General features: G+C 49.1%; 1 protein-coding gene across 1 annotated transcript in view; it reads left to right on the top strand.

The window, feature by feature from the left end:
- Positions 1–24,463, top strand: part of STS (steroid sulfatase) — a 153,551-nt gene that overhangs the window by 1,458 nt on the left and 127,630 nt on the right. The window lies entirely within an intron of this gene.

Below are 24,463 nucleotides of genomic sequence, written 5' to 3'. Positions count from 1 at the left end.
CGCACGCGCGCCTCTCGCCTCCTCGCGCGGCCCGCGCGCGCTCTGAGCCACACAGCCGCTCGGCGGATGCGCGCTGCCGGCCTCCTCGCGCGGCTCCCGAGACGGCGGGCGCGTGCGCCCTGGGCCTCCTGCCCGCGTCCACCAGACCCGCTCACTTCACGCCCGTGAAAACTGGCCGGGAGGTTCAGTGACGGGCCCGAGCAGAGCCGCGTCCCTAGTCCGGGGGCCGGCGCGTACGGCTCGAATGTGGAACGCGCCTCAGGAGGGAGGGAGACCGCGGAGGGACAACCGCGCCTGAGGTGCTTCCTCTCTTCAGAGCCACCAAGTACATGGGCAACAGGGTGGACTTAATCATGGGGTCCCCCTCCCCGGGGGCTTCGGCCAGGGCCCCGGAGCGCCTGTCTCCAAACTCTTGGCAAGTTTCCCCTTCAGTTTATATCCGCCCCCACCCCCCACCTCGGGCTTCGCAGGGAGACTGAGCAATGGCGCGCGGGTCCCCCTCCTTGGCGCCTGTATCCCCGAGCAACCCTGGTTGGTATATCTCCCAGAGCAAATCCGCAGCCGAAGTCTGATAGCAGAGAGCCACAATCGGTTCGGTTCAATTTAGTCGCTCAGTCGTGTCCCGGCTCTCTGCGATCCCCGTGGACTGCAGCGCAGCCAGGCTTCCCTGTCCATCACCAGCTCCTGGAGCTTACTCAAAAAGTGTGTTGTCAAAGTAGTTAGTCGCTCAGTCGTGCCGGAGTGTGTGCGACCCCATGGACTGCAGCCCACCAGGCTCCCTCTGTCCGTGGAATTCTCCAGGCAAGAACACTGGAGTTGGTTACCATTTCCTTCTCCAGGGGATATTCCCGACCCAGGGGTTGAACCCAGGTCTCCTGCACTGCAGGCAGATTCTTTACCGACTGAGCTAGGAGGGAAACCCTTACTCAAACTCATGTCCGTTGAGTCGGTGATGCCATCCAGCCATCTCATCCTCTGTCATCCCCTTCTCCTCCTGCCTTCAATCTTTCCCAGCATCAGGGTCTTTTCCAGTGAGTCAGCTCTTCGCATCAGGTGGCCAAAGGATTGGAGCTTCAGCTTCAGCATCAGTCCTTTCAATGAATATTCAGGACTAGTTTCCTCTAGGGTGGACTGGTTGGATCTTCTTGCAGTCCAAGGGACTCATTGTCTTCCCTGATAGCTCAGTTGGTAAGGAGCCAGAATAGAAAGTGAAGTAGTTCTGTCCTGTCCAACTCTTTGTGGCCCCATGGACTGTGGCCTACCAGACTCCTCCGCCCATGGGATTTTCCAGGCAAGAATACTGGAGTGGGTTGCCATTTCCTTCTCCAGGAGATCTTCCCAAGCCAGGGATTGAACCTGGGTCTCCCGCATTGTAGGCAGACACTTTACGGTCTGAGCCACCAGGAAAGTCCATTGGCAGACGTCTTAAATGCCTTGCCGTTTTTGCTTTGTATGTCCCATCTGCCTTTGATTACTGAGTTTTCTTCACCCTCGCCCCCAAACTTTCTGAACACACGCTGAAAAGCAGCATTTCTTTTTTTTTCTTCCCAGTCTCAGAAATACCTTCCACCAACCAATTTCTATTTATTGTTAGCTGGTGTTGTAAAGGCACGTTGGCAAATGGGCTTCCAGGGTGGCTCAGATGGTAAAGAATCCTCCTGCAATGTGGGAGACCTGGATTCAGTCCCTGGGTTGGGAAGATCCCCTGGAGAAGGGAAAGGCTATTCACTCCAGTATACTTGGGCTTCCCTGGTGGCTCAGCTGGTGAAGAATACGCCTACAGTGTGGGAGACCTGGGTTCGATCCCTGGGTTGGCAAGATCCCGTGGAGAGGGGAATGGCTACCCACTCCAGTATTCGGGTCTGGAGAAGTCCACAGACAGAGGAGCCTGGCAGGCTACAGTGCATGGGGTTGCAAGGAGTCAGGAGAGGACTGAGCGATTTTCATTTTCAAATGCATGTTTAAACATAAAGATAGGATCTTTCAAGAGGCAGAAATAAGAAAGCTGCAGAGACTTTGAAATGTGAACATTGTATTTCTGGTGAAGTGTGTAAACTGGGCACTCAGACACCTTGGTTTAGCACACATCCGCATTAAACCTCTGTGCCTTCCTTTCCTTGTGCATGAAACGAAAGTGTTACATGGTGCAAGCCAGGACAAGCTGTTCAGTTCAGTCACTGTCTTGTCAGACTTATGAGACCCCCATAAAGGCAGCCCACCAGGCTGCTCTGTCCACAGGATTCTCTAGGCAAGAGTACTGGAGTGGCTTGCCATTTTCCTTCTCCTCCAAATGTGTGAGGCTGCTGTATGGAAGGACCACCAAGTGGGTAGATCCGACGACACGAAGTTAGTGCCTCCCAGTTCTGAAGGCCAAAAGCCCGGGATCAGAGGGTGGACAGGGTTAACGCCTTCTGAGGAAAGAGTTGGTTCCAGGCCTCTCTCCTTGGCTCCTCCATTGCCATCTTATCTCTTTATCTCACCATCTTATCTTCTCTCCATGCATCTGTTTCCATGTCCACATTCCCCTTTTTATAAGGACACCAGTCATCCAGGATTGCCACCCAGACTCATGACCACATTCTAATTTAATTACCCATGTCAAGACCTTCTCGTCAGGTAAAGTCACACTGAGGTACCGGTGGTTAGGACTCCAACGCTATTATTTTTTTAATGTTCATTATATTTATTTATTTGGCTCTTCTGGGTCTTAGTTGCAGCCTGTGGGATCTTCAGTCTTCGTTGTGGCATCTTGCTTTTTTTAGTTGCAGCATGTGAGATCTTGCGTTTCCAGCAGGCGGAATCCAGTTTCCTGTATGCATGCATGCTCAGCAGCTTTGGTCCTGTCTGACTCTGTGGTCCCGTGGACTGTGGCCCGCCAGGCTTCTCTGTCCGTGGGATTCTCCAGGCAAGAACACTGGAGCAGGTTGCCATTTCCATCTTCCAGGGGATCCTCCCCACCTAGGGATCAAACCCAGGTCCCAAGCATTGAGGCAGGGAGTCTTAGCCACTGGACCACCGTGCAAGCCCCTCCTATGCAGGGTTTTTGTTTTTGTTTTTGTTTTTTGACTGGGACACAGTTCAACCTGGAACACAGTTATTCCACAAATACTGGGGGTCTCCTGTCTGCCTGGGCTCACCTGTTGGACCCTTTAGAATTCTTGCTCGGCTTCTTTCCATTTTTGGAAACATAAATGGACACACAAATGAGAGAGTTACTCTTCTTCTCTGGTTCTAACAACTTTGTTGATTCCTTAGACAAAAGGAGTATTTTCAAAAGGGAAAGAAAAAAAAAAAAAAAAGCTCCAATGCCAGGGTTAAGAATTGGAAACAGCAAGGGTAAGGCCGAAGCTATAGGAAAGCTCTGTGTTAGGGAAAGGGGGTTAGAATGCACTTGTGGAGTTGCCTGGGTTTTGAAGTTTCATGATGATGTGCTGCAAAAATAAGCAAATACATAGATGCAGGTGATGAAGGTGTCAGATACACAGAGATACTTGGAGGGTCCCCCTCGCCCTGTTTCAGCCTCTGCAACCCTGGGCACGTCTGGGCAGACAATCCAGTTTGTTCACTTACAGGAAACCAATGTGCTGGCAGAGGGGAGTTCCCCTTTCACCGAGGCTAAGCGGGCAAAATCTCAGGGCAGTGCAGTTGCAGATTAGATACATTGGGAAACGTCTCCCACAAGGCTTGAAAACATGGCTCAAGTCATTTTTTTCTCCTTTTAAAGTCTTCTTTTCCACACCCTTCAGAAAGGTCTCTAGCCCACAATGGAAGACACCTCAAAACATCAACAACCACAAGAAAACTGAGTCACGCGTCTTTGCCACAAGCTCGACTGGGAAGAAAAAACAGGAAAATGTGTTCTATTCAAGTGGTTACTATACATGTCATTAGATGCTGTTTGTTGCTGTTTAGTCCCTGAGTTGTGTCCGACTCTTTGCAACCCCAAGGACCGCCAGGCTCCTCTGTCCTTGGAATTATCCAGGCAAGAATACTGGAGCTGGTTGCCATTTCCTTCTCCAGGGGTATCTTCCCACCCCAGGGATTGAACCCGGGTTTCCTGCATTGTAGCCAGACGCTTTACCGTCTGAGGCACCAGGGAAGTCCATTCTACATACACTATCACCTTGTGTCTTTTTTTAAAAATTATTTACTGACTATGCCGGGTTTTCGTTGCTTCACGAGAGCTACTCTCTCATGGCAGTGGACAGGCTTGTCCTTGCGGTGGCTTCTCTTGTAGGGCTGTAGGCATGCCGGCTTCGGTAGTTGCAGCACAAGGGCTCAGGAGTTGTGGCCCATGAGCTTAGTTGCCTCGCCGCATGTGGGATCTTCCCAGACCAGAGATTGAACGGGTGACCCCTGCGTTGCAAGGCGGGTTGGCGGGTTCTTCCCCAGTGGACCAGCAGGGAAGCCCACAGTCCCAGCTTACATCAACTTCCTTATCTTGCTGTCTTGCTTCTTCCGGCTGTACGCTTCCTTTTGTGTGTGGTATTTGGAGAGCTGCGTAGAAGCCAGGTTTTCTCTGGAAGCCGTGCCAGCCCTGCAGATGACCCTCAGCGGGCCTGCAGTTTCTTTCCGTAGCTCTTGTCTGCCCTGATCCTAGCAAGCGTGAGGTTGACGGGTGAGGCCCGACCTGCAGGTTCCACAGACAGAGCATCACAGCGCATCACAGCGGCTGAGCCGAGTCCGAAAGGGCTTTGTTGATTCGAGACGCAAAAAACATCTGGGGCTGCTACTGGCAGGAGCAGATGGACTTTGTGGTGAGTTTGGGAGATGCCAGCGTGCCCTCTCCAGGTGCAAGGGTTCCATACTCGACAGTCCTTTAGCTGGAGAACTCACAGGGGAGCAGCTTGAAAGTTTAAGGTATAGGAGATGGAAGACAGGCATCAGAGTACTAATATCTTTTTTTTTTTTTTTTGAGAATACTTTTAAATTTATTTATTTTAATTGGAGGCTAATTACTTTACAACATTGTGGTGGTTTTTGCCATACATTGATATGAATCAGCCACAGGTGTACATGCATTCCCCCACCCTGAACCCCTTTTTTTTAATGTGGACCATTTTTTAAGTCTTTACTGAATTTGTTACAATATCGTTTCTGTTGTTTACATTCTGGTTTTTTGGCCCCAAGGCAAGAGGGATCTTAGCTTGCTGACCAGGGATCAGACCCACACCCACCCTGCATTGGAAGGCAAAGGTCTCAACCAGTGGACTGCCAGGGAAGTCCCAAAGTACTTGTCTTGAGTGGAACTTTGATGTCTTTGTATGTATGTATAGAATAGCATATCTGTTGTATATATAAAATATGTATTTTATATGTGCTGTGTGCTCAGTCGCTCAGTCGTGTCTAACCCTTTGTGACCCTTTGGACTGTAGCCTGCCAGGCTCCACTGTCCGTGGGATTTTTTCAGGCAAGAATACTAGAGTGAGTGGCCATTTGCCTCCTCCCGGGAATCTTCCCTACCCAGGAATCCAACCGGCATGTCATGCGTTTCCTGCACTGTAGTCTCTGAGCCATCGAGGGAAGCCCTTATGTATGGATAGATAGAGATATACATAAAGTATATCCATGTATATATAAGGTATGTATATACATACATGTAAAGTGTGGATATACCTAAACATAGATTATTTGGGAAAGACCCTGATGCTGGGAAAGATTGAGGGCAGGAAGAGAAGGGGGTAACAGAAGATCAGATGGTTGGACGGCATCACTGACTCATTGGGCATGAGTTTGAGTAAACTCCAGGAGTTGCTGAAGGACAGGGAGGCCTGGCGTGCTGCAGTCCATGGGGTCGCAAAGAGTCGGACACAACTGAGCGACTGAACTGAACTGAACCACTCTCAGGACCTCATCCAAGCCTAATTACTTCCCTGGGAGTTTTAAGAAATACGTGTTTGGTCTTAGTTCCATTTCAGGCAGCTCCTGAAGCCCTTGCAATTTCTTAAGTGAGGAAAGAGATAAAGGTGTCTTTTGTTATGTTAATAAGGTGACTCTTGCAAAGCAGCTAATTGTGGGGACTGGTTGCCAGGGGAACCAATTTGCTTTCTTTTTTTTTTTTATTTTATTTAATTATTTTTGGCTGTGCCGGGTCTTTGTTGCCGGGTGGGCTTTTCTCTAGTTGAGACAAGCAGGGGCCACTCTCTAGTTGTGGGGTCCAGGCTTCTCAATGCAGTGACTTCTTTTGTTGCAGAGCACAGGCCTTAGGGTACCTGGGTTTCAGTAACTGCAGCTCTGGGTCACTGCAGGCTCAGTTGCTTTCAGCGTGTGGGATCTTTCCGAACCAGAGATTGAACACATGTGCCCTGCATGGTCAGGCAGATTCTTTACCACCGAGCCACCGGGGAAAGCCCCAAATCGATTTTCTCGTGAGAGCCTCAGAAAGTTCAGTTTCACCCCCAGCGTCCAAGGAAGAGTGAGGGGCTGGAGGTTGAACCAACCACCCATGGCCAATGGTATAATCAGAACACCCACATAATGAAGCCTCCATAAAAACCGCAGACGAGCTTGTGGGTCAGTGAGCCCGTGGAGGTGACGGGACGGTGGTTCCCTGGAGAGGGTGTGGGATCTCCGTGTCCTTTCCCCATACCTCCATATCCTTCCCCGGTGCGTCCCTGGCTGTTCCACAGTCGTATCCATTTATGATAAACAGGTGAACACGAAAGTCACCTGTTTTCCTGAGTTCTGTGAGCCATTGTAGGAAATGAAACTCAAGGAGGTGGTTGCCGGAACTTGCATCCTAAAGCTGGTCATTCAGAAGGACAGGTGACTACCTGGACTTTTGATTGATGTCTGAAGGAGGTGGGGTTGGGTGGGGGGCAGTTTGGTGGGATGGAGCCCTTACACAGTGGGATCCGATGCTGTCTCCCAGTAGATAGATCAGAATTGAGTTGTGGCTATAGACACCCCAGTGGTGTTGGAGAATTGTTTCTCCAAGGTGTCTTTCGTCATGTTAGCAAAGCAGCTAACTGGGAGGGGCTGGTTTTCCCCTTGAAAACCCTGCAATCGGAGCAGATAGCAGAACTAAACTCCTGTGGATAAACAGCAAGGCCCTAATGTATAGCCCAACGACCTATATTCAATATCCTGTGATAAACCGTCATGGAAGAGAATATGAAAAACAGAATGTATTCATATATGTGTATAAGTGAGTCAGTTTGATGTACAGCAGAAATTAACACAGCATTTTAATTCAACTATCCTAACCCTCACCCACTCCGGTATGCTTGCCTGGAAAATTCCATGGACAGAGGAGCCTGGCGGGCTACGGTCCATGGGGTTCTGAGCGACTGAGCAGACACACATACTTCAATCAAACTGTCACAGCATTTCTTAATCAGCTATACCACAATACAAAATAAAAAGTTTTAAAAAATGCTCTAAATGAGCTTAAAAAAATAAAATTACAAGCAAACGCTCAAAGATCCCACCTCCAAATCCTAGCTCACTGGGGGTTACGGCTTCCAGCTAGGAGTTTTAAGGGGACTTGAACATTCTGTCCATCATAGAATATCATCTTCTGTTCTTTAAAAAAAAGTCGGTAACCCAGCTTCTCTGCTTACTTCTGTCCTACGTAGAGTGACCAGGCTGTCCTTGCGTGACTGCAGGTTACCCGGTTTCAGGCAGGGAGCGTTTCCCCCGCAGGTTTTTATGGGGACCCGCCGCCAGCCTTCCTTGAGCTCCCACCCAATCCTGCAGAGTTAGGAGGCCATCCAGCCCAGGGGAGGCAGAGAAAGCATGACGGGCGTGAGCCCGCCCCTGCAGGCCTTTCAGGCAGGGAGTATGTTAGGGGCAGGTGCCTGAAGCTGACGTCTCTGCCCCCGACGACAGGAAATGCAGGTTGTGCTGCAGGCCTCTGGCCTCAGGGGCTGTGTGGGCTGATATGACACCAGGGGTGGCCTTTGGAGCAGGTGACCCCACGGCCTGGAGCACGCAGGTAAGAGACACAGAGAAAGACATGGTGAGTCGAGGTTTGGGAACCCTGCAGAGACCACTCGCCTGTGTACCCTGAGTTCAGGGATCCCCCCCACCGCCGCAACCTCAGCACTGTACATATTTGGGGCAGAAAGGTCATTACGCACTGAATTGCGTGCCCCCAAATTCAGCTTGGGAGCCCTGGTTGGACATCCGGGACCTCCAAATGTGGCCGTGTTTGGAGACCTTTAAAGAGGTGGGGATGAAGATAACTGGAGGTCACTAGGGTGGGCCCTGGTCCTGCAGGACCGGGGTCCTTATAAGAAGAGGAGGTCGGCTCACAGACACACACGGCGCGGACGGCCACGTGGGGACTCAGGGAGCAGATGGCTGTTGACACGCCCAGGAGAGAGGCCTCGGGAGGAACCAGGCCTGCCCGCACCTGGATCGTGAACGTCCAGCCTCCAGGACGGGGAGAGGACACACTCAAGTCTGTTACTGAAAAGCCATCCAGCCTCTGGTACTTCGTTATGGCGGCCCTGGCAAAATAATAGGATAATTTTCAATGGCAGGAGGATTGTTTCTGGGCCTTGTAGGATATGTAGCAGCCTTCCTTGTCTCCACCGTCTAAATGACATATGCCATACAGACATACCTCCTGTATGTCTGGTTATCAATCCGTCCATCTATCAGTCCTATAGATCTAGCCACTATCTATCCATCCATCCATCCATCCTTCTATCTGTCCACTTCTATCTGTGCATCCATCTGTACATCTTCTGTCTATCCATTTATCTAGCCATCCATCCATCCATCCATCCTCCTATGTATCCACCCATACGTCTGTTATCCATCCTTCGCTATCCGTGTATCAGTCCATCCATCTTCTATCTATGTATCCATCTATGCATTTATCTGTTCATCCATCCATCCTTTATCCATCTACTCATCCATCCGTCTTCTGTTGATCCATTTATCTGTCCACCCAACCGTCTGGGCATGTGTCAGTCGCTCCGATTGTCAGTTGTGTCCGATTCTTTGCGACCCCATGGACAGTAGCCTGCCAGGCTCCTCTGTGCATGGGATTCTCCTGGCAAGAGTACTGGAGTGTGTTGCCATTTCCTCCTCCAGGGATCTTTCTGACCCAGGGATTGAACTCGAGTCTCCTCTTCCTGTCTTATCTGTCCATCCATACTTCTATCTATCCATCCACCTATATCCATGCATCCATCTATCTATCCATCCATCTATATTCTAACTATCCATCTATCCATTTATCTCTCTATCCATCTATCTGTATTTCTGTCTGTCCACACATGCACACACATGTATGGAGTCATATGTACACGGAATCCCAGGAACCTACTGAAACAAGAACTCAGAGCAGCAGCTCAGAAGTTCCACCCTGCATATGCAGTCAGCTTCCTCATGCCCCTTGACTCCAAGAATCCTTGACCCGATTCAAAGAGCTCTCAGTCTGGGATTCAAGAGGAATTAGAGAAAAAAAAAAAAAAAAAGATATGCTCCCTGTAGAGCTGAACCATTTCACTGATTCATTTTTACAACACCTTCCTGACAACAGCACGCTCATTTTGCGGCTTAGACAACGTGTCCTTCCACGCTTGTAAAACCCAGTTAAGTGTCCTGCTAATTAACCCTTTCCTTAGCCAGACGCCAGATAAGGAAGCTGACGGGAACTGGCTGTGGTTGCTCAGTTCCTGGAGAACTAGGGTCTGTCTGTCTGGTTGCCGGTTTGCTGGAGCCGTCTGTCTCACCATGCGTCACCTGCCTCTGCCCCATCGTTTGTCTTCACACGTCTGCAAGACGTGGGTACCGCTCAGCGGAGATTGGTGGCCTGGCAGACTGGAGCCCGGTGGTCCCTGCGGCTCTGGGCGGGTGGGCGCCTGTAGAGTCTGCTCTGCTCCAGCCCTGGGGGGCTCATGAGCCTTGTCCCTGCTTCCTCCAGCCCGAGGAGACGTGCTTCCACATCACGTTCAGTGTCAGGATGGGCCCACGCAGGGATCCTCCTGTGACAAGGGGGGAAACTAAAAGCTCTGGCTTTAGGACTTCCCTGGTGGTCCAGTGGCTAAGACTCCGTGCTCGCAATGTAGGCAGGCCCCAGTTCCATCCCTGGTCAGGGAACTAGATCCCACGGGCTGCAGCTAAGAGTTTGCATGCCATAGTGAGGATCCTGCCTGCTGCAACTAAGACTCACAGCAGCCAAATACATCAATAATTTTTTTTTTTAAAGGAATGCCTTTCTCACCTGCCTGAAGGCAAGATCTCCTCATTTACATACTCCATGTGATCTCTGAGCTCTACGTTAGCACTTCAGAGCTGTGATTCTCCATTGCTTAAATAGGCAGTAAGATATAGCTATGTCTGAGCCCCATACCTACCATCAGCAAGCTCAGGAGAAAGACTCCCTCTGCCACCACATCCTGGTGCATAGTAGGTGCTCAACTAGACCTGCATGCGTGCTCAGTAGAGTCCGACTCTAGGTGACTCCATAGACTGTAGCCTCACAAGGCTCCTCTGTCCATGGGATTCTCCAGGCAAGAACACTGGACTGGGTTGCCATTTCCACCTCCAGAGGATATTCCTGCCCCAGGGATCGAACCCACATCTCTTGCATCTCCGGCATTGGCAGGCAGATTCTTGACCACTGAGCCTTCTTGGAAGCCCCCACTCAACTAAATATGCTATGTAGTCCTTTACTACAAAGAAAAAAGAAGCAAGCTCTGGCTTCTGTACGTAGCTGGCAGGGCAGTAGGGACCATGGTTCTGCTCCCCTCTATTTGTCTCCAGTCCAGGGAGCTCTGGGAGGGATGCCTGGTGTGGATGGCTGCGTGTACCGCTTGTGGTTTTTTCCTCCTGGGTGCGGTGGGTATTTTTGCAGGAAGGTCATTCATCTTGACCGTCTTTGCTATCAGACTACCACCCAGGAGACCTGCCTACCAGAGAGAGGGCTCTGTTTCCTCCTCACAGTGGTAAATGGCAAAAGTGGTCCACAGACCAGGGCATCAGCACCGTCTGGGACCTTGCCAAAAATGAAGAGCCCCCAGGCCCCACCCATCCCACCTGAACCAGTATCTGCATTTCACCCAGATTTCCAAAGGGATCTTGACCACTGACCTACCCCCAAACCCCGTGGTGTGTGTGGTGGGCAGATGTAAGAGAATCTTGGCTTGTGATGATTTTATGAAAAAAAACAGGAAATCAGTTGAGTCCAGGGAGAGTGGCCGTCTTGCTTCTTCTCAAGGAACCAACAGGCAGAACTATCTCTTTTTATATTGTCTGTGTTTTTGAGGTTTCTTCTGCTGTGGATAGTCAAAACCACATCCCTCATAGATGACTGATGAGAAAATCAAATGCGTTCATGATTCTGTCTGTGTGTGTATCCATCTCTCCATCTCTCTATCCATCCATCTATCCCTCTATCATATCTATTTACCTATCTATCTATCCATCTGTCTATCCCTTCATCACATCAATCATCCATCCATCCATCCACCTATCCATCCATCCATACTTCCATCCATCCATCCACTTATCCATCCATCTATCCATCCACCTATCCATCCATCCACCTATCCATCCATCCACCTATCCATCCATCCATCTATCCATCCATCCATCCATCCATTTGTCCACTCATCTATCCATCCATCAATCCCATCTATCTGTCCTGTCCATCTCTTTCTCTACATCCATTGATCTATCTATCCATCTATCTATGTCTGTCTGTTTATCTATCCATCTGTCTATTCTGTCATATCTATCTATCTACTTGTGTATCATCCATGCATCTGTCCACCTGTGTCTGTTTATCTAACTATGTATCCATCCATCCCTCTATCCCTGTATCTATCCATCCAATCTATCTATCCATCTGTCTATCGCTCAGTCATATTGTCATATCTATCTATCTATCCATCCATTCATCTATGTCAGTCTATCTATCCATCCACCCCTCCCTCCCTCTGTCTATCTATCTATCCTGGAGACCACCAGCAAAAAAAAAAAAAAACTGTAAGAAAAAAAGGAAAAAGAAAGGCCCCAAAATAAACCAAATGAAGAAACATTTGGTTTTTTTCCATCTGCCATTTGAATGTTAACCTATAATAGCTGCAGCACAGTGTCCAACTAAGTAACTCTTAGCCCAGGCTCACCCAGAAAGGCAGGTTTTGTCCTGTTTAGCTTGACCAAGCAAACCACAGTGAAGCAGACAGCAGAAAGACGGTAGTGGAAAGCAGGCTGCTGGTCGCCTCCTCTCCTTCCCTAAGATAACACAAGCCTGGAAAAAGTAGTGCAGCTTGTACGGTCCCTCGGAAATCCACAAGCCCCTTGTCCACTCAAAATGCGTCATACTTGAGGTCCAGGATACTCTCCTCTCATTTTTTTTCTCTTTAAACCTAGCATTTCCCAAACATGTCACACACTCCCTTTAACAAGAAAGTAACCTCTGTTAACTTCCCTTTGAGTTGGACCTCTGTTCCCTCCCCCACCCTGCACCAAGAACGTGCTTTTAGAAATGCCAGACTACTCATATGCTTGGGGTCCACTGGGACCCTCCAGCTCTCTCGACCAGATTGTCCTAAAGCAATCACTGAGAATGAACTTAGCATCCTGGCAAGTCACTGTGGTACCCAGAGCATTAAAGTAAGCATAAATTTGCATAGTAAATTGTACAGACAGAACCTGAAGTAGCTCAAAGGGTAAAGAGTTTAAGGATCTTGAAAATGGGATGTGTGTGTATATACAGACAGGCACACACATTTATGTGACATATGTAAGGAATCGAGTTGTGTGTGTGATTTTAAGCAACTTGAGGCATTATCTTTACATAAAATTTAAACTTACAAAGACACACATTCTTCTGTGGTATCAGTTCAGTTCAGTCGCTCAGTCGTGTCCGACTCTTTGCAACCCTATGCACGCCAGGCTTCCCTGTTCATCACCAACTCCCGGAGTTTACTCAAACTCATGTCCATTGAGTCGGTGATGCCATCCAACCATCTCATCCTCTGTCGTCCCCTTCTCCTCCTACCTTCAATCTTTCCCAGCATCAGGGTCTTTTTCCAATGAGTCAGTTCTTTGCATCAGGTGGCCAAAGTATTGGAGCTTCAGCTTCAGCATCAGTCCTTCCAATGAATAATTATGCTTGGATGTGGGTATAAGAAAAGCAAGAGGAAAGGTCAGGCATATCATGTACACATACTTAATTTGCCTATGTATGAACATCATATTATTGATAAATAGACGTGTGTGTTGCCTTAAGAAACAGGTTGTGGGCTTCCCCGGTGGCTCAGTGATAAAGAATCCATGGGCCAATGCAGAAGACACGGGTTCAGCCGCTGGTTCAGGAAGATCCCACATGCCCCTGGGTAACTCAGCCCATGCGCCGCTGAGCCTGTGTTCTAGACCCCGGGAGCCACAACTTCTGCAGTCTGTGAACGTTAGAGTCTGTGCTTTGCAACAAGAAAAGCCACCGTAATGAGAAGCCCACACCTCGCAACTACACAACGGACACTGCTCAACACAGCTAGGGAAAAGCCAGAGTAGCAGTGAAGACCCAGCATAGCCAAAAAAAAAAAGAGGAAAAGAAATGTAGGTGAACGTTTTTTCTGTATAATTTGGTGTACGTGTAATACAAAGGGTGTATGTGTAAAGAGAGTTGTTCCAGCTTCAGTGGACGGGATGGATCAAACAGTTACACTAAATGTATTTTGTTCCTTTGCGGACACATTTCAATCAAATATGTTTGTGGGCAGCCAGCCCGTATATGAATGGATAAAGAAGAACGTTTAAAAAAAGCATCTATTCCAGCCCCGTCTCCCCTGAAAGAACCTCCGTGGCGATCAATCCCTGTGACCCGCTCCCCTCTTGGAGTCACGGGAATGCCACGCAAAGGAAGGTGATTTACTGGGACTCGATTTGGGGTTTGATAATAAAGCCATAATACCTTCAAGTCCCCAAAAGCAGTATATCAAGGACAAGACTGCGATTAGCCCGGCTCGTGAAGAAACCAGTCGTGCTTGATAATTAAAAACCGTAAATAACCGAAAGCAGCAACCTTGAAATGACTCAGATTTTTTATGTCTCCCTCTGTTGTTCAGCTCTGGTCCGTGTTACGTGTGGCCCCAGAGGAATGAGTCAGTGAGTGGGGTCCACGTGTGTTCTGCTCTTTGCTCCACGAGAACCTCCCTTTAGCCTCCATGGAGGGTCTCAAGACGTAGCTCAGTTGGTAAAGAATCTGCCTGCAATGCAGGAGACCCAGGTCCGATCTCTGGGTCAGGAAGATCCCCTGGAGAAGGAAATGGCAACCCACTCCAGTATTCTTGCTTGGAGAATCCAATGGACGGGGGAGCCTGGCGGGCTACAGTCCATGGGGTTGCAAGAAGTCGGACATGACTTAGAGATGTAACAGTGGTTGTCATATTTTAGCATTCTGGGCTTCATTTTTATTTTCATATTTTTTACTGTACTAGAGTCGATTTACAGGGTGGTATTAATTTCTGCCATACGGCATGGTAATTCAGTTACACATATGTATGGAACAAAAGTGCAAGTGTTAGTTATGCCCAACTCTCTGCGACCCCAGGGACCATAGCCCACCAGGCTCCTCTGTTCGTGGCATTCTCCAGGCAAGAATACTGGAGTGGGTTGTCATTTTCTTCTCCAGGAGATCTTCCCGAACCGGGGATAGAACCGGGTCTCCTGCATTGCAGGTGGGTTCTATACTGTCTGAGCCAGCAAGAAGGCCCTCCATTCTTTTTTTTTTTTTTTTTAATATTCTTTTTCGTTATGATTTATCACAGATACAAATAGAGTTCCCTGTGCTATGCAGTGGGACCTTGTTGTTTACTCATCCTGTGTATAATAGTTAGCATTTCTGGGCTTCCTCTTTTTATATATATTTTTTTAATGAGATAGAGCTGATTTACAGTGTTGTGTTAACTTATGCTATACAATGAAGTGATGCAGTTATGCATATAAATTCTTTTTTGAGTCTTCTTTTTCCACTATCCTTTATCACAGGGTATCGAATAGAGTTCCCGGGTCTATACAGTGGCATCTTGCTGTTTAGTCCTCCTGTGAATAACAGTTAGCATTTCTGGGCTTTCATTTTATACTTTTTAGTGAAGCTTACTTGATTTACAGTGTTGTGTTAATCTCTGATGTACAGGAAAGTGACTCACTTAGACATATATATATATATATATATATATATACACTTTTCCATTCTCTTCTTTTAATTTAAATTATTTTTTTTAATCGAAGGATAATTGTTTTACAGAATTTTGCTGTTTTCTGTCAAACCTCAGCATGAGTCAGCCATCGGTATACATATATCCCCTCCCTGTCGAACTTCCCTCCCATCTCCCTGCCTATCCCACACCCAGGTTGGTAGAGAGCCCCTGTTTGAGTTTCCTGAGACATTCAGCAAATTCCCGTTGGCCATCTGTTTTACATACGGTCATGTAAGTTTCCATGTTACTCTCTCCGTATATCTCACCCTCTCCTCCCCTCTCCCCATGTCCATAAGACTATTCTCTATGTCTGTTTCTCCATTCAGTCAGTTGAGTCACTTGGTCACGTCCGACTCTTTGCGACCCCATGGACCGCAGCACACCAGGCCTCCCTGTCCATCACCAACTCCCGGAGTCCACCCAAACTCATGTCCGTTAAGTCGGTGATGCCATCCAACCATCTCACCCTCTGTCGTCCCCTTCTCCTCCCGCCCTCAGTCTTCCACAGCGTCAGGATCTTGGTCTCTCTATTGCTGTAATTTTCCTTTCTCTTCTATCACGGGGTATTGAATAGCGTTCCCTATGCTCTGTAGAGGTCCTACTGTAGTAGAACCTTGTTGTTTTCCCATCCTCTATATGCTCATTCACAGTTCCGGGCTTTACTTTTATACATTTCAATGAAGTTTACTTCATTGTGCAGCAAGCTGATTCAGTTACACACATGTCTTCTTTTCCCCTTCTCTTGTATCACAGGAGCTTGTTGTTTATCCCTTCGATATGTACTTGTTCACGTTTCTGGGCTTTCCTTTTATACATTTCTGTGAAGTATCCTTGATTTACAGGGTCGTGTTAATCTCTGCGGTACGGCAAGGTGACTCAGTTAGACACCTGTATTCTTTTCCCCCTTCTCTTGTATCACAGGACCTGGTTGTCTATCCCTTCTGTATATACTCGTGAACATTCCTGGGCTTTTGGAGGTGGCGCTGGCCTGCCGAAGATTCGCTGAGCCCATCCTGAAATTCTCAGCAGAACCTGTACCCCGGGAATGTGGCCACTTGGTCCCAGGCATACAGAGAGGACAGAAACTGCTTGTAGATAATCATAAGGCAGCCGCCCAGTGGATCCTGAGGTTCCAGGCCCCCGTCCGACTCACGAGAGGAACCTCCCATGAATGTCCAGTCGCCCTGGCCCCAGCCGCCTGATTTGCCCTGAGATTCCAGTTCCTCCACTCAACGCCCTCAGGGCCAAGCCTCGGTTCGGTCTTGGAGAAGGAGTCTTGGCTTGCCAGTCTTTGGCTGACTGCCCTCGGGTGGGCAGACTGCCCTCAGCTGTTTGTCCGCTGGACTCTCCTCTGCTGAGTCCCAAGCGGGAAGGCGTGTCCGGTTTCAGCTTGAGGGTTCCCTCGGTGATCAGTGTGGTGAGACAGGCGTGGAACACCCCCGAGGTTCTGCCTTGAACAATTCCATTTCTAGGCCTCTACAAGGGTTTCTGTTCTGCCGGGGGCGGGGGGTGGGGTTTGGAAGGTACCTGGAATGTGGGATCTTACTTCCCCGACTGGGGATCAAACTCGCATCCGTTGCCTTCAGGACAGGGAGTCAACTCCTGGACCGCCAGGGAATTCCCTGCAACGGTGAATAACACAAAGCCTCTGTTCTTCCTGACCTCAGAGAGCAGTGGCTTCCATCTTTCAGGTGCAAGCTTTTCACTTCCAGTCTCTAAAACTGGTCCAAGAGTCAGTTGCTGAGCCTTATCTGACTCTCTGGGATCCCACAGGACCGTAGCCCACCAGGCTCCTCTGTCCATGGGGATTCTCCAGGCAAGAATTCTGGAGTGGGTTGCCATTTTCTCCTCCAGGGCATCTTCTGGACCCCGGGATTGTACCCGGGTCTCCTCCATTAGCAGGCAGATTCCTTATTGTCTGAGCCACCAGGGGGGCCCCCCAAAACTGGCCCTGAAGGAGCCTCTATTTACCTTCCATGCACTGCACCCTGGTTCTCTTATCTGGTGAGGAACCTCGCCTTGAATGCAGGAGAAGAGCCAACCACTGCTCCGGGCTGGTCGTATACTTTTCTGAAGTCATACGGGTAGCCTGGGGCCTGACTTCAAGTCTGCCTTCCATTCAATAAAATAAATCCTTGGGGTGGGGAGGGTAGCACCCTCTAGTTTATGGTAGCAGGGTAGTAAACCCTCTAGTTTATGGTAGCAGGGTAGTAAGGGCTGGCTGAGGGGCAAAAAAAAATAATAATAAAGTCCTGGAGGAATAGTTAATGCAGGCAGCCAAAACCTCGGTGGGCTCTGTGTCCTGGCAGCAAGAGGGGAAAAGAACAGCCTAGCTGTTGTCAAGAGAGCTGCGATGAACACTGGGGGATGCGCGTCTCTTTCAAGGCTGCTCTCCTCGCTGTGTACGCCCAGCCGTGGGATTTTTGGGGCGTACACCCATGGCTGATTCATGTCAATGTACGGCAAAAACCACCACAATGTTATAAAGTAATCAGCCTCCACTGAAAATAAATAAATGAATTTTAAAAGAGAGAGAGAAGATAACAGCTTTCTTTGGTATTAGAATCCTGCCTTTCCGGTGTGTTTTTTCTGTAGTCACGTATGGATGTGAGAGTTGGACTATAAAGAAACCTGAGCAGCAAAGAATTGATGCTCTGAACTGTGGTGCTGGAGAAGAGTCTTGAGAGTCCCTTGGACAGCAAGGAGATCCAACCAGTCCATCCTAAAGGAAGTCAGTCCTGAATATTCACTGGAAGGACAGATGTAGAAGCTGAAACTCCAATATTTTGGCCACCTGCTGTGAAGAACCGACTTATTGGAAAAGTCCCTGATGCTGGGAAAGACTGAAGGCAGGGGGAGAAGGGGACGACAGAGGATGAGATGGTTGGATGGCATCACCGACTCGATGGACATGAGTTTGTATAAACTCTAGGAGTTGGTGATGGACAGGGAGGCCTGGCGTGCTGCAGTCCACGGGATCACAAAGAGTTGGACACGACTGAGCGACTGAACTGAACCGACTCTCCCTGTGTGTATGAGAGTGGGAGCGAGTCTTTGCTTTACCTCTGCCCTGCGAGGACTCAGAGAGGCCCCTTAGAGAGGGTGGGACCTCAGGCTGGAGCTCTGGGGCCCTGAGAAGCTGATTCCTGCCTGAGGGACCAAGCAGGGGGATGCGCTGGTAAAAGCTGGGCTGGCCCAGATGCTCAGAGATGCTGACCTCGGTGACCCCTGACGACGGGCAGAGCCAAGATCTTGCAGCCATTGGGATTTCTGCTCCTGGGGGTGGGAGAGACTCCAGATGAGAGGGACCCACCGTCAGGCTCTGGAATTGCCGCTGGGGAGGACACTTGCTGGGACAGGTCCCAAGAATTTGTCCCAAGGCTCTTCTGAGGGCGGGTCAGCATCCAGAGGCCTGGAGCCATCTCTGGGCACTACGGGGTCGTAGGGGTGTGGTCTGCCCTTTTACGTCGTCTCTCCCTTCATATTCCTTGCTGGGAGAGACCCAAGAGCACCTATAAGGGTAGGGAATGATCCATGAGGATATCAGAGGCTCCTTCCTCGTTCTCTCCAGGGCCTCGGACCACTAAGACGGCACCTTAATGGATGGCTAACTGACTTACCCCAGAATTAAGCCAGGGGTTTTAGAATCTAAAGGCATTGTGGTCTGACCTTTACAGCAGTCCGCGACCACAAACATCAACAGGGTTTGCTGGAATCGTGACCTCCACGCCACGCTTTGAACCATCTCTCCGACCAGTAAGTTTTATAGAGACATCCCCCCACCCCAAAGACCAAATGTCAGCTTTGGATGATGTCTGGGTCATGCGTGCGTGCGTGCTAAGTTGCTTCGGTCATGTCTGACTCTGCGACTCAATGGACCGTAGCCCAGCAGGCTCCTCTGTCCATGGGATTCTCCAGGCAAGAAAGACTGGAGTGGGTTGCCATGCCCTCCTCCAGGGGATCTTCCCGATCCCGGGATCGAACCCACCTCTCCTGCATTGCAGGCAGATTCTTGCCCACTGAGCCACTGCAGAAGCCCCCCACCGGGTCATGCTTACTCAGGCTCAATTCTTTTTTTTTTATTCAGGCTTCACCTTACTATCATTCCTGGGTTTCCATAAAGAACGGGAAACCTGTCAGCAGCCGCTGCCTTGTGTATTAATTATAGGAGTACCCGCCAAATGCCCGGGGCATACAAATTAATTAAAACTGATGTTTTATTTATAGATGTGGAATCATGAAAACAAAGACAGAGTTAGTCTTTTTTTTCCTTAAACCTAAACAAAAGAAAATGATGATAGGAAGAGAGACATGGTGGGTATGGACTTCCCTGGTGGTCCAGTGGCTAAGACTTCACGCTCCGGATGCGGGAGGCCTGGGTTCAATCCCAGGTCAGGGAACTACATCCCGCATGACGGCGACTAAGGCAGATGCTTCTGTGTGTCGCAAGGAAAACCTGGCAGAGCCAAATAAGTAGAGAAAAGAGACGTGCGTGCTAAGCCGCTTCAGTGGTGTCTGACTCTTTGCGACCCCATGGGCTGCAGCCCGCCAGGCCTCCTCTGTCCGTGGGATTCTCCAGGCAAGAGTACTAGAAGAGTCACCACACGGCCCCGGGGAAGTTATAGGGAATCGTCACCCGGGTTGCCATTTCCTTCTCCAGGGGATCTTCCCCACCCAGGGATCGAACCTGAGTCTCCTGCATCTCCTGCACTGGCCAGGCAGGTTCTTTACCTCTGAGCCACCAGGGAAGCCCCCAGAGAGACACAGGGGCAAGCTGTCTTGTGATGGGCAGAAATGTTCCCCCAGACGTGTGGGCAGGGGCGTCCAGGGCTCACTTCCTCTCTGGTGCTTGCCACCCTGCCCACGAGGTTCGTGGTGGGCGGGTGAGTGACCCGGCTGAGCATCCTCACCCCGGGTGTCGGTGGGGAATGCATTCCTCGGGGCTCCGTGTGCGGCATGTGGCGCGATGGGCAGGGAGGCGGGAATGGTTTCCTACACGCTGTGCACGGAGCAGGTTGTGTGCCCGCCCTCACCTGTCACCCCCCAACCCTGCACTGGGGACCACCGGGTGATCAGTGGTCCCTGCAAGCGCCCCCACCCCACTGCGTTTCCGCACGCCCCTTCTCCACCCACACCCGGGGTATGCCTGTCAGCCGTGGGCCAGCCCTAGCGCACCTCCGACGTGCTCTGCATAAACGTCCTCCGAGATGACCGTCGCGTCCTTTTGATTCCTTTCCCCCCCCACCCGGGGCGTGATGACTGAGGCCAGCAAGCCCAACTCCTCTTCTGATTTATGCATGAGGCACTCGGGCGTTAGGGAGACTCAGGTGCGCCGAGATAACTTTTTTATGAGAGATTCACCGGTTGTCCGGGGATGACTTTACAGCCGGGTGACGATTCCCTATAACTTCCCCGGGGCCGTGCGGTGCCTCTTCAGAAGCCGGGCAGGCAGGGGGCCCCAGGGGTGTCGGCCCGTGCGGTCAGTTGGAGAAGCTGCGTGAGGTCCTGCAGTCAAGTCCGGGTACCTTGTCTGTTTCACCGTGAATAGCTTGGTGAGTTGCATTCATTTGTTTCCGCAGCACCCCCCCAACCCGCTTCTCGACTGCCAAGCGATTCAGATAAATGATGACTGAAAACGGCTCCTGGCAATAGGGACTTTAGGGCAGAGCTTCAAAGGGCGTCTACAGTTTCCTGTTTTGTTCCTTTTATGGGATAGTGAAATAGCCTACAGGTCACGACTTGATTATATTAAGTCGACGGTCTCGTTGTTGTTGTTCAGTAGCTAAGTTGTCTCTGACTCTTTGTGATCCCGTGGACGGCAGCACACCAGGCTCCTTTGTCTTCCACTACCTCCCGCAGTTGGACATGGGTTTGGGTGGACTCTGGGAGTTGGTGATAGACAGGGAGGCCTGGCGTGCTGCGGTTCATGGGGTCGCAAAGAGTCAGACACGACCGAGCAACTGAACTGAACTGAACATGTCCGTCGAGTCGGTGATACCATCCAGCCATCTCAGCCTCTGGTGCCCCCTTCTCCTTTTTGCCCTCAATCTTTCCCAGCATCAGGGTCTTTTTCAATAGGTCGGCTCTTTGCATCAGGTGGCCAAAGGATGAGACAGAGATTTCTGAACCATCTGGAGTGGGAGTAATGAAAGCGTTACCTTGCAAAAAAAAGAGTGTTACCTTTTGAAGAAACCCGCAGAGCCACCTGCAGTGGTTTATCTGATATGTAGTCATTTGTTTTTGCTCTGAAACAAGGAGGTCTGGTGGGAGAGGGAATCAATTGCCAATTCATTCTTTTGTCTTTCTTTCTGGATGAAAGCCCTAAACACGAGTTTGGTAAAAAGAACAGTGACTAGACATCCTGGCGGTTCAGTGGTTGAGATTCCGTGCTTCCAAGGCAAGGGGAGTGAGTTCAATCCCTGGTCAGGGAACTGATAGTCCCCATGTCGCTTCGCATGGACAAATAAATAACTTTTAAAAGTTAAAAAAGAAAAAAGAGTAGTGGAGAGCTCAGGAGGAAGAACTCGAAGAGGAAGTGAGCAGAGAGGTACGTTTTGTGCTATAGTTTATCTCAAGAGAGACATGTAAACAATTAGCCTTGCCAACCATAATATCAGAACCACTGCCTCTGAGTTCGATACAAGGAATATAAACAAGACGCATGTGCCCTGAAACAGATTCTGTGAAAGACTGATTTCATTCTCAGCTTGCTTTGGAAAAGCAACTGCTTGCTTTTTCCAAAACAATTTGGAGGCAGAATGAATAGCAGGTCCACTATTTTCTTCCTTTTTCTTTTTTTTTTCACTTTACATCTGTTTTCTTTCTTAAATATATGAATGAGTCTGCCATGAACCACTTGAATCCGTGTCCTGAGAAACAGCAAAGAACCATGTTTCCTAATTGAGAGGCTTGCGCGTCGATCAATGTGTCCTCAGGACAGTTTCGTCTTGGGTTCTTTGTGCCTGCAATGGCTGTGTTTTTGGATGTGCTGTTTATTACTCCAGGGTTTGGCTGTGTCGTCTATCTTTATAAAGGAGCTGGGTTAAACAGGGAATGCATTTGCAGTTCAGAAATCAACCATTTTTTTTCTGTGCGTGTCTATCAGTTACAGAAAATCAGCATTTGGGACGATGTATCCTTGGCAATGTATGCCACACGTAACCTCCTTATTATGAACCAACCAAATATGTGATTTTTCTCCCAGAGATAGAGGCTGAGAAATGCATGTGAACCCCATTCAGCCTGACGCTTCATGTCTCTCTTATGAACAAATAATCAGAATCAATTAAGATGTCCACTTCTTGCTTGCTTTTCTTCTTATCTGGGGGTCAACATATTTCCTGTCTCCCTCAGTTTTTCTCCATTCTGCTGTCCCTTGCACATTGAATTAGAGGGACTGATAGAAATGCTTGTCATCTAAGATGATGTCACTGAAAATGGTCAGGCTGTTTTATTGAAAGATTCCTCTGTGTCATCGTTATTTGCCAACACACTCTGTGTGTTCACTAACCACGTGAGGATACCCGAGAGATTATTCCTGTGAATTGGTGTTTGCAGGGACATTCCTATTTGCCAACTGAGATATTGCCCCATATTCCTTTATAAGGAGATTGTAACGTGACAACTGATGATATCAGGACTCAGAAGTGTAAAAGCTTTCAGAGAAAAAAATGTGTCCCTCTACTTGTATTTAAAGGGTAAACAGTATCTGGCAGGGATCCCTTAAAAGGTTGAATGAAACGGTCTTTTTTTCTTCTTCTTCTTCTCTTTTTTCCCCCTTTCTTTTATTTATTTATTTTTTTAAGTTGCTCAGTCGTGTCCAACTCTTTGCCACCCCATGGACTGTAGCCTACCAGGCTCCTCTGCCCATGGAATTTTCCAGGCAAGAGTACTGGAGTGGGTTGCCATTTCCTTCTCCAGAAACTGTCTCTAAAAGACTGTGGCTGGGCAGTGTTCCTCAAAACACTATTTACAGTAGCTAGGAAGAAGAAGTGAAGTCGCTCAGTCATGTCTGACTCTTTGCGACCCCATGGACTGTAGCCTACCAGCCTCCTCCATCCATGGGATTTTCCACGCAAGAGTACTGGGGTGGGCTGTTATTTCCTTCTCCAGGGGATCTTCCCTGCCCAGGGATCAAACCTGGGCCTCCCGCACTGTAGGCAGACGCTTTATCGTCTGAGCCACCGGGGAAGTCACAGTAGCTAGGACATGGAAGCAACCTAGATGCCCATCGACAGATGGATGGATAAAAAATTGTGGTGCACATACACAGTGGAATATTACTCAGCCATGAAAAGGAAGACATTTGAGTCCATTGTGATGAGGTCGATGAACGTAGAGCCAATTGTACAGAGTGAAGTAAGTCAGAAAGAGAAAAAGCAAATATCAGCTTACATATACGGAACCTAGAAAGATGGTACTGATGAGCCTATTTGCAGAACAGTAATGGAGACGCAGACGTGGAGAACAGACTGTGGTCTCTGGAAAGGAGTCGGAGGGATGGATGGATGGAGTCTCACTGAAACCCACACGCTACCATGTGCAAAATAGATACCCAGTGGGAATTTGCTATATGGTGCTGGGAGCTCAAGCCTGGTGCTTCGTGATGACCTCGAGGGGTGGGATGGGGTGGGAGGTGGGAGGGAGTTTCAAGAGGCAGGGGACATGTGTATACCTGTGACTGATTGGTGTTGATATGTGGCAGAAACCAACACAACATCATAAACCAGTTATCTTCCAATGAACAATAAATCGGAGGAGGAAATGGCAACCCACTCCAGTATTCTTGCCTGGAAAATTCCATAGACAGAGGAGCCTGGCAGGCTGCAGTCCGTGGGGTTACATGACTGAGCATGCGTCCATGAGGGTGGAGGGAGATGGGTTGGTCGCAATAAACTGGTAGAATTTTTTTAGAAATGAATAAAAATTTTTTTAAAAAGATGGTGAGTAGGGACTTCCCTGGTGACCCAATGATGAAGACTTCACCTTCCAATGCAGGGGGTTGCAGGTTAGATCCCTGATCAGAAAACTAAGTTCCCACAGGACTCTCGGCAAAAAAAACCAAATTCAATAAAGACTTTAAAATGGTCCACATCAAAAAAAAAAAAAAGATCTTAAAAATGAGATGATAATTTTTAAAAGAAGTTGTGGGTAAAAACTCCAAGCCGTGTTCGCCAGACCCATCACCACCTCCGCTGTTTTGTGAGGCGCTTGTCTGCTGGTTAAACTCCCCACCTTGTTTGGATGTTAGCCCTGAAAAACTCGGTCACTGACTCAGCACGCTCTCACCCAGCACC

The sequence above is a fragment of the Dama dama genome, chromosome X, assembly GCF_033118175.1.
Source record: "Dama dama isolate Ldn47 chromosome X, ASM3311817v1, whole genome shotgun sequence".
In the NCBI taxonomy this organism is placed as follows: Eukaryota; Metazoa; Chordata; class Mammalia; order Artiodactyla; family Cervidae; genus Dama; species Dama dama.
The sequence above is the reverse complement of the archived record's forward strand: the minus strand, read 5'-3'. Positions and strand labels throughout refer to the sequence as shown.